The sequence below is a fragment of the Stegostoma tigrinum genome, chromosome 7 (genome assembly GCF_030684315.1).
Source record: "Stegostoma tigrinum isolate sSteTig4 chromosome 7, sSteTig4.hap1, whole genome shotgun sequence".
In the NCBI taxonomy this organism is placed as follows: Eukaryota; Metazoa; Chordata; class Chondrichthyes; order Orectolobiformes; family Stegostomatidae; genus Stegostoma; species Stegostoma tigrinum.
The window spans coordinates 102,559,812-102,569,313 of record NC_081360.1 but is presented as its reverse complement, the minus strand read 5'-3'; the positions used below and the strand labels follow the sequence as shown (position 1 = coordinate 102,569,313).

Below are 9,502 nucleotides of genomic sequence, written 5' to 3'. Positions count from 1 at the left end.
AGCAATTATTTCCCCAGATTTAAGAAAGCAGAGGCCAGGGGCTGGGCTGACTCTCTTAGTGGGAGGTAGGTAATGTTACTGGCCCCTGGGTTTTTGGACCAGGAATTAGGAAGCAAAGTTTTCTGTATTGGAATTGATGATTATTAAAAAATCTCCTCCAGGAATGCAGCTATTATTTCCTGTGAAGTGCTAGGCCCCCTCCCTCCTAGAATTTAGAGTTGGCCTCATTGTCATATGCACTTAAAATGAGTAGTGAGAAGTGCACAGATTGTCACTTACTGGGCCATCTTAAGTTTAAAAAGGTGCCTAGGTATGGCTTTTTCAGCTACAGCTCTTGGAAAAATAGTTTTATTTAAAAGTCCAGCAGTGCAGATTTTTTTTTTGGAATAAATTATACTGGAGAAAGTGGGGAATAAAGGTTTGGAACAATGGTTTTCCCCAAACCAGTCCATTCTAGCAGCTAGCCTCCAGTCCCTGACTCCAGACTGTACCTAGCTTCACAAGTTTGGGTGATTGCTGTATTCAGTGGGTCATTCTTTCTCCAGGACAGGAGCAGGGGATTATGGTTTCCTCAGGCCCAACTCTTCACATTGGCTCCACTGATACCTTCTAGCTGAGGGGAAGAGAGAATGTGTGCTCCACTCTGACGAAGTGAGGTGGGGGGTGCTTGTCACATATACCTTTTGGTAAGTCACCACCCAGAACAAAACAACCTGCTTAACTGGCACCACCTCCCCTCCCTCCACCACCATCTCTGTACCAGTGTGTACTTTCTACACAAGGATCTGTAGAAACTCACCAGAGATCCCTCAAAACACCTTCCAAACCCTTAACCACTTCCATCTAGAAGGATAAGGGCAGCAGACATGTGAACCTCCAAGTTGTCCTGCCAAGCCACTCACCATCCTGACTGGGAAATATATCCTTGTTCTTTCACTGTCACTGGGTCAAAATACTGGAATTCCATTCCCAACAGCACTGTGAATGTACTAATGGTTTAGGAAGGCAGCTTGCCACCTCCTTCAGGTAATATATGCTGGCCCTGCCAACGGTGCCCACATCCCCTAAATGAATGAAGGGAAGCATCAGGTAGTACAAGCCTCCTGGCCTCCTTTTAACAGGTACAAACTTTACGATCAAAAAAAATCTCAATTAGTTTTCAATTAACTAAGTAGCAAGTTGTTAACAATCCCCTAATTAGCATCACATTAACCAACAAATATTTAAGCTGGTTTTCTCATGCTAAGCTCCTCCCCCACCACTCCCTTGTTTGATATGATGAGTAAGTAAATTTTACGTTTAGTGTTTCGCTCACTCTTGCTCTCCCTCAAAGTGTGTAGTTAATTTCTGTGGTTTACACCAGCTCAAAGTGCAAAGTTCACCCCCTTTATAGAGACAGGATTGTCAGTTTCTTCATCCTGACAGACTTCCAGTTTGAAGGTAAGACTGTTTCTTGCTGTCTTGGGTGAGATGTGTGTCTGAAATTGAGAGTTGCTAGCTTTTTTTAAATAATGTTAAATAAAAATGAAAGATGCTGAATGTAGTGAAGAGCCTGATTTCTGTTTGGAAATGGAAAGTAATAATCTGCCAGGTGAATGGAGGCTTCCTGATAAACAGCCTCTGTTTAGTTTGAAAGCTGATCCTTTCATTTCCCTCCTGGTCCCAGTAACAGTGTCTCTGACAGGCAATGCTGGGACGTTGGAGCCTGGATCCCTGAGGTTCAACCTGCTTTTGATTTGACTATAGAGAACTTATCTCTCTCTCCCCTTGGGCCTCTCTGTTCCAGGGTTGCGGATCCTGACTGCAATCAGACTTTCTTATGTCCATTTGAAACATAACTGTGCTAGTAATGGTTTCTTTTCTGAAGGAGGGTATGGGCCTGAAATGTCAGCTTTCCTGCTCCTCTGATGCTGTTTGGTCTGTGTTCATCCAGCTCTACACCTTGTTATCTGCGTTGGTAGTGCGTAGAGAGAGGAGGATGGTAATGGGGTAAAGTTTTCACTGTGACAGTGTGGGTAGGTGGTTGGGTAGAGAAACTGCAGCCACTTGGGCGCCTCAACATCAGAGGCAGTGCAAATTTTGGAAGACCTGGGGTTTACTTGTGGCTTTTCAGCTGGAATCGCTGGTGAACGCAGGCACCGGGGGTGGTAGCTACTGAGCTGGTGGTTTCTGTGTGTTGTAAATGTGTGTGTCTAATCAAAAAATTTTTCATTTATTGCGGGTGACAGCTGGTAGATGTGACCTTTAGTCTTTGCTGTTTGTGGCAATATCCCTGCCCCTTGATGTTGAGGTTTTGTTTGAGGGTACAAATTATTGGATGCATAGACTTGAGGATAGTGGGTGTTGTCAATTTGTCGCGATGGCCATTGGCCTGGTGCGTGTATAGTGCTGTTTCATTGTGATGTGTGGGCTCAGTCATCCAACAGCCTGCCTCTTACCCTAATACTCTGTGGGCGTAAGAACTGGAGGGAGAAGTGTTTGAGTTACTTCCTTCAGTTAGACAAATTCTCCTGAACGTCTGTGCTGCAGTGTACGTCACCATTTCTTCTCGATCTCTTACAAACAGCCCTGTACCTGTTCTGAAGCCCTGTTTCAGATTTGCTCACCTCTCCCTATTCTTTCATGGGATGTGGGTGTCACTGGTAAGGCCAGTGTTTGTCACTCATCCCTAACTATCCCCTGAACAGAGTGTCTTGTTCAACCATTTCAAAAGGGTGGCTAACAGTCAAATAAATGTTGCTGTGGGTCTGGAGTCACATGTCAACCAGATCAAGTAAGGACAGCAGATTTTCAGTTGTTAACTTTAACTGAGATTTGCTTAACAAAAACGTAACTGAAGTATTAAGGGATATGGACCAAAGGCAAGTCAACCAAGTTAGGCTATAGATGAGCCATGATCTTAATGAATGGTGGAGCAGGTTTGAGGGGCTGAGTGGTCTGCCCCTCCCCTTATTTCCTTCCCCAGAGGACATTCATGGATCAGGTGGGGTTCTGTTTGTTTTGTGCCCATTGACAACGGTCTGTTGGTCGTCGTTAATGGTGATTAATGCCAGATTTGATTAATTGGATGTAAAGTTGGCAATTGGCCATGGTGTTTGAACCCATGTCTCCAGAGCATTAACCTGGATCTCTGGATTACTAGGCCAGCAATATTACCCCTAACCTGTGCATTATCAGCTGCAGTTGAAATTTTTAATCTAGATAGCTTTCTTATAACCTGTTTTTACATTTTTAAAAAATAAAGTGGAGAAAATCGGTCAGCTCCCTTTTAGGGGAGACTGGTGTAGGTGGTGCGATGTAGAGTGAGGGGTAACTGCAAAGCATTGACAGAACCCTCGATGCAATGTCAGCACTCTGGGCTGGCACTGATAACTCTGGTTAGAATTTGAAATGCTCTCCAGGATGTTCCCATGAGGAAAAGAAAAAAAAATCAAGAAAATTAATAGTTAAATTCCTTCTAAAACAGAAATTCTCTGGCCAGTTTAATACAGCAAAGAGGTGGCTGGGATTCTTATCTATTTGCTCTTGCGATGACTGTCACTGGCGTTTATTGTCCAAAAGCTCCTGAAGGTTTCCGAGAGTTGCTGTCTTGAACTTGTCTTCCTCCGGTACATTGACTGTATCGGCGCCGCCTCTTCCTCCCCCGAGGAGCTCGAACAGTTCATCCACTTCACCAACACCTTCCACCCCAACCTTCAGTTCACCTGGGCCATCTCCAGCACATCCCTCACCTTCCTGGACCTCTCAGTCTCCATCTCAGGCAACCAGCTTGTAACTGATGTCCATTTCAAGCCCACCGACTCCCACAGCTACCTAGAATACACCTCCTCCCACCCACCCTCCTGCAAAAATTCCATCCCCTATTCCCAATTCCTCTGCCTCCGCCGCATCTGCTCCCACGATAAGGCATTCCACTCCTGCACATCCCAGATGTCCAAGTTCTTCAAGGACCCCAACTTTCCCCCCACAGTGGTCGAGAACGCCCTTGACCGCGTCTCCCGCATTTCCCGCAACACATCCCTCACACCCCGCCCCCGCCACAACCGCCCAAAGAGGACCCCCCTCGTTCTCACACACCACCCCACCAACCTCTGGATACAACGCATCATCCTCTGACACTTCCGCCATCTACAATCCGACCCCACCACCCAAAACATTTTTCCATGACGCCCTCGTTCGCTCCACACTGCCCTCCAATGCCACACCACCCGGCACCTTCCCCTGCAACCGCAGGAAATGCTACACTTGCCCCCACACCTCCTCCCTCACCCCTATCCCAGGCCCCAAGATGACATTCCACATTAAGCAGAAGTTCACCTGTGCATCTGCCAATGTGGTATACTGCATCCACTGTACCCGGTGTGGCTTCCTCTACATTGGGGAAACCAAGCGGAGGCTTGGGAACCGCTTTGCAGAACACCTCCGCTCAGTTCGCAACAAACAACTGCACCTCCCAGCCGCAAACCATTTCCACTCCCCCTCCCATTCTTTAGATGACATGTCCATCATGGGTCTCCTGCAGTGCCACAATGATGCCACCCAAAGGTTGCAGGAACAGCAACTCATATTCCCCTTGGGAACCCTGCAGCCCAATGGTATCAATGTGGACTTCACCAGCTTTAAAATCTCCCCTTCCCCCACTGCATCCCAAAACCAGCCCAGTTCGTCCCCCCTCCCCACTGCACCACACAACCAGCCCAGCTCTTCCCCCCACCCCCCCACCCCCCCACCCCCCCCACCCCCCCACCCCCCCACCCCCCCACCCCCCCACCCCCCCACCCCCCCACCCACTGCATCCCAAAACCAGTCCAACCTGTCTCTGCCTCCCTAGCCTGTTCTTCCTCTCACCCATCCCTTCCTCCCACCCCAAGCCGCACCTCCATCTCCTACCTACTAACCTCATCCCACATCCTTGACCTGTCCGTCTTCCCTGGACTGACCTATCCCCTCCCTACCTCCCCACCTATACTCTCCTTTTCTCTCCATCTTCGGTCCGCCTCCCACTCTCTCCCTATTTATTCCAGAACCCTCACCCCATCCCCCTCTCTGCTGAAGGGTCTAGGCCTGAAACGTCAGCTTTTGTGCTCCTGAGATGCTGCTGGGCCTGCTGTGTTCATCCAGCCTCACATTTCGCTGTCTTGAACTGTTGCATTCATTTGCAAAGTGAGGCATTTGCCAATGACCTGTGGTGTTCCACAGGGATCAGTGCTGGGTCCATTCCTGCTATATGTGGTTGGGATGAAAATTAAGAGGTGTGGCTAGTAAGTTTTCAGATGACACCAAAATTTCTGCCATTGTGGATAGTGAAGAGGAATGTTGAAGAGTACAAAGGGATCTTGACCAATTGGGTCAAAGGGTTCTGCAATGAGTTAGATAAAACGGGAAGTGTTGCATTTTTGGTAAAACATACAAGGGCGGGGCTTGTACAATTAATGGTAGCGCCCCGGGCGGTGTTATTAAAAAAGACCTAGGAGTTTGGGTACGTAGTTCTTTGAAATTTGCGTCACAAGTAGACAGGGAGCTTAAAGGATTTAGCACGCTTGCCTTCATTCCTTGGACCGTTGAGTATAGGAGTTGGGAGACCACATTGAGATTGTACAGGATGTTGGTGAGGTCACTTTTGGAGTACTGTAACATCTTGGATACTCTGCAATTGGAAGGATACTATTAAATTGGAGAGGGCTCATGGAAATCATAGAGTCAAACAGCATGGAAACAGATGCCTCGATCCAACCACTCTATGCTGAACACAGTCCCATCTTCCTACTCTTGACCCATATCCCTCAAAACCTTTCCTATTCAGAAAAGGTTTACCAGGATATTAGTGAGGCTGGATAGTCTGGGATGTTTTTCTCTGGAGTTTAGGAGTTTGAGCGGTGACCTTGTAGAGGTTTATAAAATAGTGAGAAGCATTAATAAGGTGAATAGCAAAGATCTTTTCCATAGGGTGGGGAGGTCAAAACTAGGGGGAATGTTTTTTTTAAAGTGAAAGGAGAAAAAATTAAAAGGGAGCCAAGCGGCAACTTTTTCACACAGGAGCTGGTTTATGTGTGGAATGAACTGTCAGATGGAATGGTAGATGCGGTTACAATTATAATATTAAAAAGATGCGTACGTGAATAGGAAGAGTTTAGAGGGATATGGGCCAAATGCTGGCAAATAGGACTAGTTAATTTGGGGAAACTGGTTGGCATGGGTGAGTTCGATTGAAGGGTCTGTTTCTGCACTGTAAGACCCCGTGGCTCTATAACCGTGATGCCATTAGGGAGGGAATTCCAGGATTTTGACCCAGCAACAGCGATGGAGCTGTAATATATTTCCAAGTCAGGATGGGGAGTGGCTCGGAGGGGAACTTGCAGGGTGTGGTGTTCCCATGTAGCTGCTGCCCTTGTCCTTCTAGTTAGTAATCCAGGGCCCCTTCCTGGGCCGCTCTGTCTCCATCTCTGGTAACCGTCTCAGCACCAACATCTACTTCAAACCCACCAACTCCCTATACCTAGACTTCACCTCTTGCCCACCCTCCTGCAAGAATCCAATCCCCTACTCCCAATTCTTTCACCTCTGCTGCGTCTCTCTCAAAATGGAACACTTCACTCCCAGATATCTTCCTACTTCAAAGACTGCAACATTGTCGCCTGCTCCCCCTCTACCATTGATCCTTAATGCCCTCAACTGTATCGCCAGCATTTTCTTCAGTTCTGCCCTCAAATGCCCTTCACCACACAACCCTCCCAAAAAAAAATTGGTCCTCCTACCACCCACCTCTGCATCCAGCGCATTGCCTTCTGCCACCTACAATCCACCCCCTCAGCCAAAGACATTTTTCCCTCCCCACCCCTATCTGCGTTTCGTAGGGACCGCTCTCTCTGCGACTCCCTTGTCCGCTCCACACTCTCTACTAGTCCCACTTTCCCTGCAACCGCAGGGAACCCTGCAGGAAGTGCTACACCCACCTCTACACTGCCCCCTCCTCACCTTCATTCAAGGCACCAGGTATATCAGACAGGGGTTCACCTGCACATCCGTCAACTTGGTCTGCGGTATCCGCTGTTCCTGATGTGGCCTCCTCTACATCAGTGAGACCAATTCGCGGACCATCTGGCTCTATATGCTATGATCTACACCACCTTCTGCTTGTTAACCATTTTAATTCCCCCTCCCGCTCCCTGGGTGATATGTCCATCCTGGGCTTCCTGCAGTGCCACAATGATGCCACCTGCAAACTGAAGAAGCCACATCTCACATTCCACCTCATGAGCTTACAGCCCAATGGCCTTAGCATAGAATTCATCAGTTTCAACATCTTCCCATCACTGGCCTCATCCCACATCCAGCCCTCCCTCTCATCCCCGCCTCCTTGACAGGACACAACCTGTCCATCTTCTTTCTCACCTCTCTGCCCCACCCTTCCCACGACTTATTTTGGACAGAGGACAGAGGACAGAGGACAGAGGACAGAGGACAGAGGACAGAGGACAGAGGACAGAGGACAGAGGACAGAGGACAGAGGACAGAGGACAGAGGACCTCAATTCACTGCTGTCCTTGTGCATGTCCAGCAGTTGCTTAAATGTCACTAATGACTCCGCTTCCACGGCTACCACTGGCAAACTATTCCATGCGCTCACAACTCTCTGGGTGAAGAACCTCTCTCTGACGTCTCCTCTATACCTTCCTCCTAACACCTTAAAACTATGGCCCCTCGTGACAGTCAATCCTGCCCTGGGGAAAAGTCTCTGGCTATCGACTCTATCCATGCCTCTCATTACCTTGTACACCTCGATCAGATCACCTCTCTTCCTCCTTCTCTCCAGAGAGAAAAGTCCGAGCTCAGTCAACCTCTCCTCGTAAGACAAGCCCTCCAGTCCAGGCAGCATCCTGGTAAACCTCCTTTGCACCCTCTCCAAAGCCTCCACATCTTTCCTATAATAGGGAGACCAGAACTGGACACAATATTCCAAGTGTGGCCTCACCAGGGAGTAGAGCTGCAGCATAACCTCACGGCTCTTAAACTCGATCCCCCTGTTAATGAAACCCAAAACACCATATGCTTTCTTAACAACCTTATCCACCTGGGTGGCAACTTTGAGGGAGCTATGCACTTGAACACTAAGATCCTGCTGTTCCTCCACACTGCCGAGAATCCTGCCTTTAATCCTATATTCAGCATTTAAGTTTAACCTTCCAAAATGCATCACTTTGCATTTATCCAGGTTGAACTCCATCTGCCATTTCTCAGCGCAATGTGGAGTTTTGGTCTCCAAATTTTGAGGAACAACATTCTTGCTATTGAGGGAGTGCAGCGTAGGTTCATGAGGTCAATTGCCAGAATGGCGGGACTATCATATGTTGAAAGATTGGAGCGACTGGGCTTGTATACACTTGAGTTTAGAAGGATGAGAGGGGATCTGATTTGAGATGTATAACATATTAAGGGATTGGACACTCTGGAGGTAGGGAGCATGTTTCTGCTGATGGGTGAGTCCAGGACCAGAGGACACAGTTTAAAAATAAGGGGCAGGCCATTTAGAACAGAGTTGAGGAGAAACGTCTTCACCCAGAGAGTGGTGGATATATGGAATGCTTTGCCCCACAAGGCAGTGGAGGCCAACTCTCTGGATACTTTCAAGAAAGAGATGGATAGAACTCTTAAAGATAGCAGAATCAAGGGTTATGGGGATAAGGCAGGAACAGGATACTGATTGTGGATGATCAGCCATGATCATAATGAATGGTGGCGCTGGCTCAAAGGGCCGAATGGCCTACTCCTGCACCTATTGTCTATTGTCAATTGTCAAACCCCTACCTGCGTCCACCTATCACTGCCCCCCCCCCCGACCTTCCCCAGTCCCACTCCTCCTTCCCTCCACCTCTCCAGACCTGATGAAGGGTGTAAACCTGAAACATTGGCTCTCCTGTTCCTCTGCTGCCCGACCTGCTGTGTTCCTCCAGCTCCACACTCCTTGACAAAGATAATTGGTGATTCTTTAAAGACCACAGCAAATTGAAAGACCACTCAGCCCATCATGCCTAGGTTGGAACAACTATTGACATTCACATCACGTTCATCCCGTTTTGTTTCGTTTCATTTCATCGCTTTTTGTCTCCTGTTTGTTTCCCAGTTTCCCCATACTTGTACAAAAGAATAAACTTTTCCTCTTCAATATTTATCTGATTCTGTTTTGAAAGGTCTTATTGTCTGATTTCACTGCTCTCTCAGGCAATTCACCCCCGATCTCTGCTTTCACTGAAACAAATCCTCGTCTGCCCCCTTGGATCTGTTTGTGATCCTTTGCTATCACAGATTCTGTGTTTCTGTGACTGCTCAGGGAAATGTATTCCTCACGAATGGATAGTAGACAGGTATGAAGAGCTTCTCCAGTCTTTGTCAAAATCGCTAGAAACATACAAAATAGGAATAGGAAGAGGTCATTTGGCCCTTCAAACCTGCTCCACCATTCAATATGATCATGGCGGATCATCCAACACAGTCCCCTGTTCTC

At 47.8% G+C, this 9,502-nt stretch overlaps 1 protein-coding gene across 1 annotated transcript in view; it reads left to right on the top strand.

Moving 5' to 3' along the window:
• Positions 1-1,318: 1,318 nt before the first annotated feature.
• The window catches only part of LOC125454514 (villin-1-like), a 73,601-nt gene continuing 65,417 nt past the window's right edge, over positions 1,319-9,502 (top strand). Inside the window, exon 1 of the mRNA XM_059647578.1 lies at positions 1,319-1,440. The gene's annotated coding sequence lies outside the window, so the exon portion shown is untranslated. The remainder of the gene's footprint in view (positions 1,441-9,502) is intronic.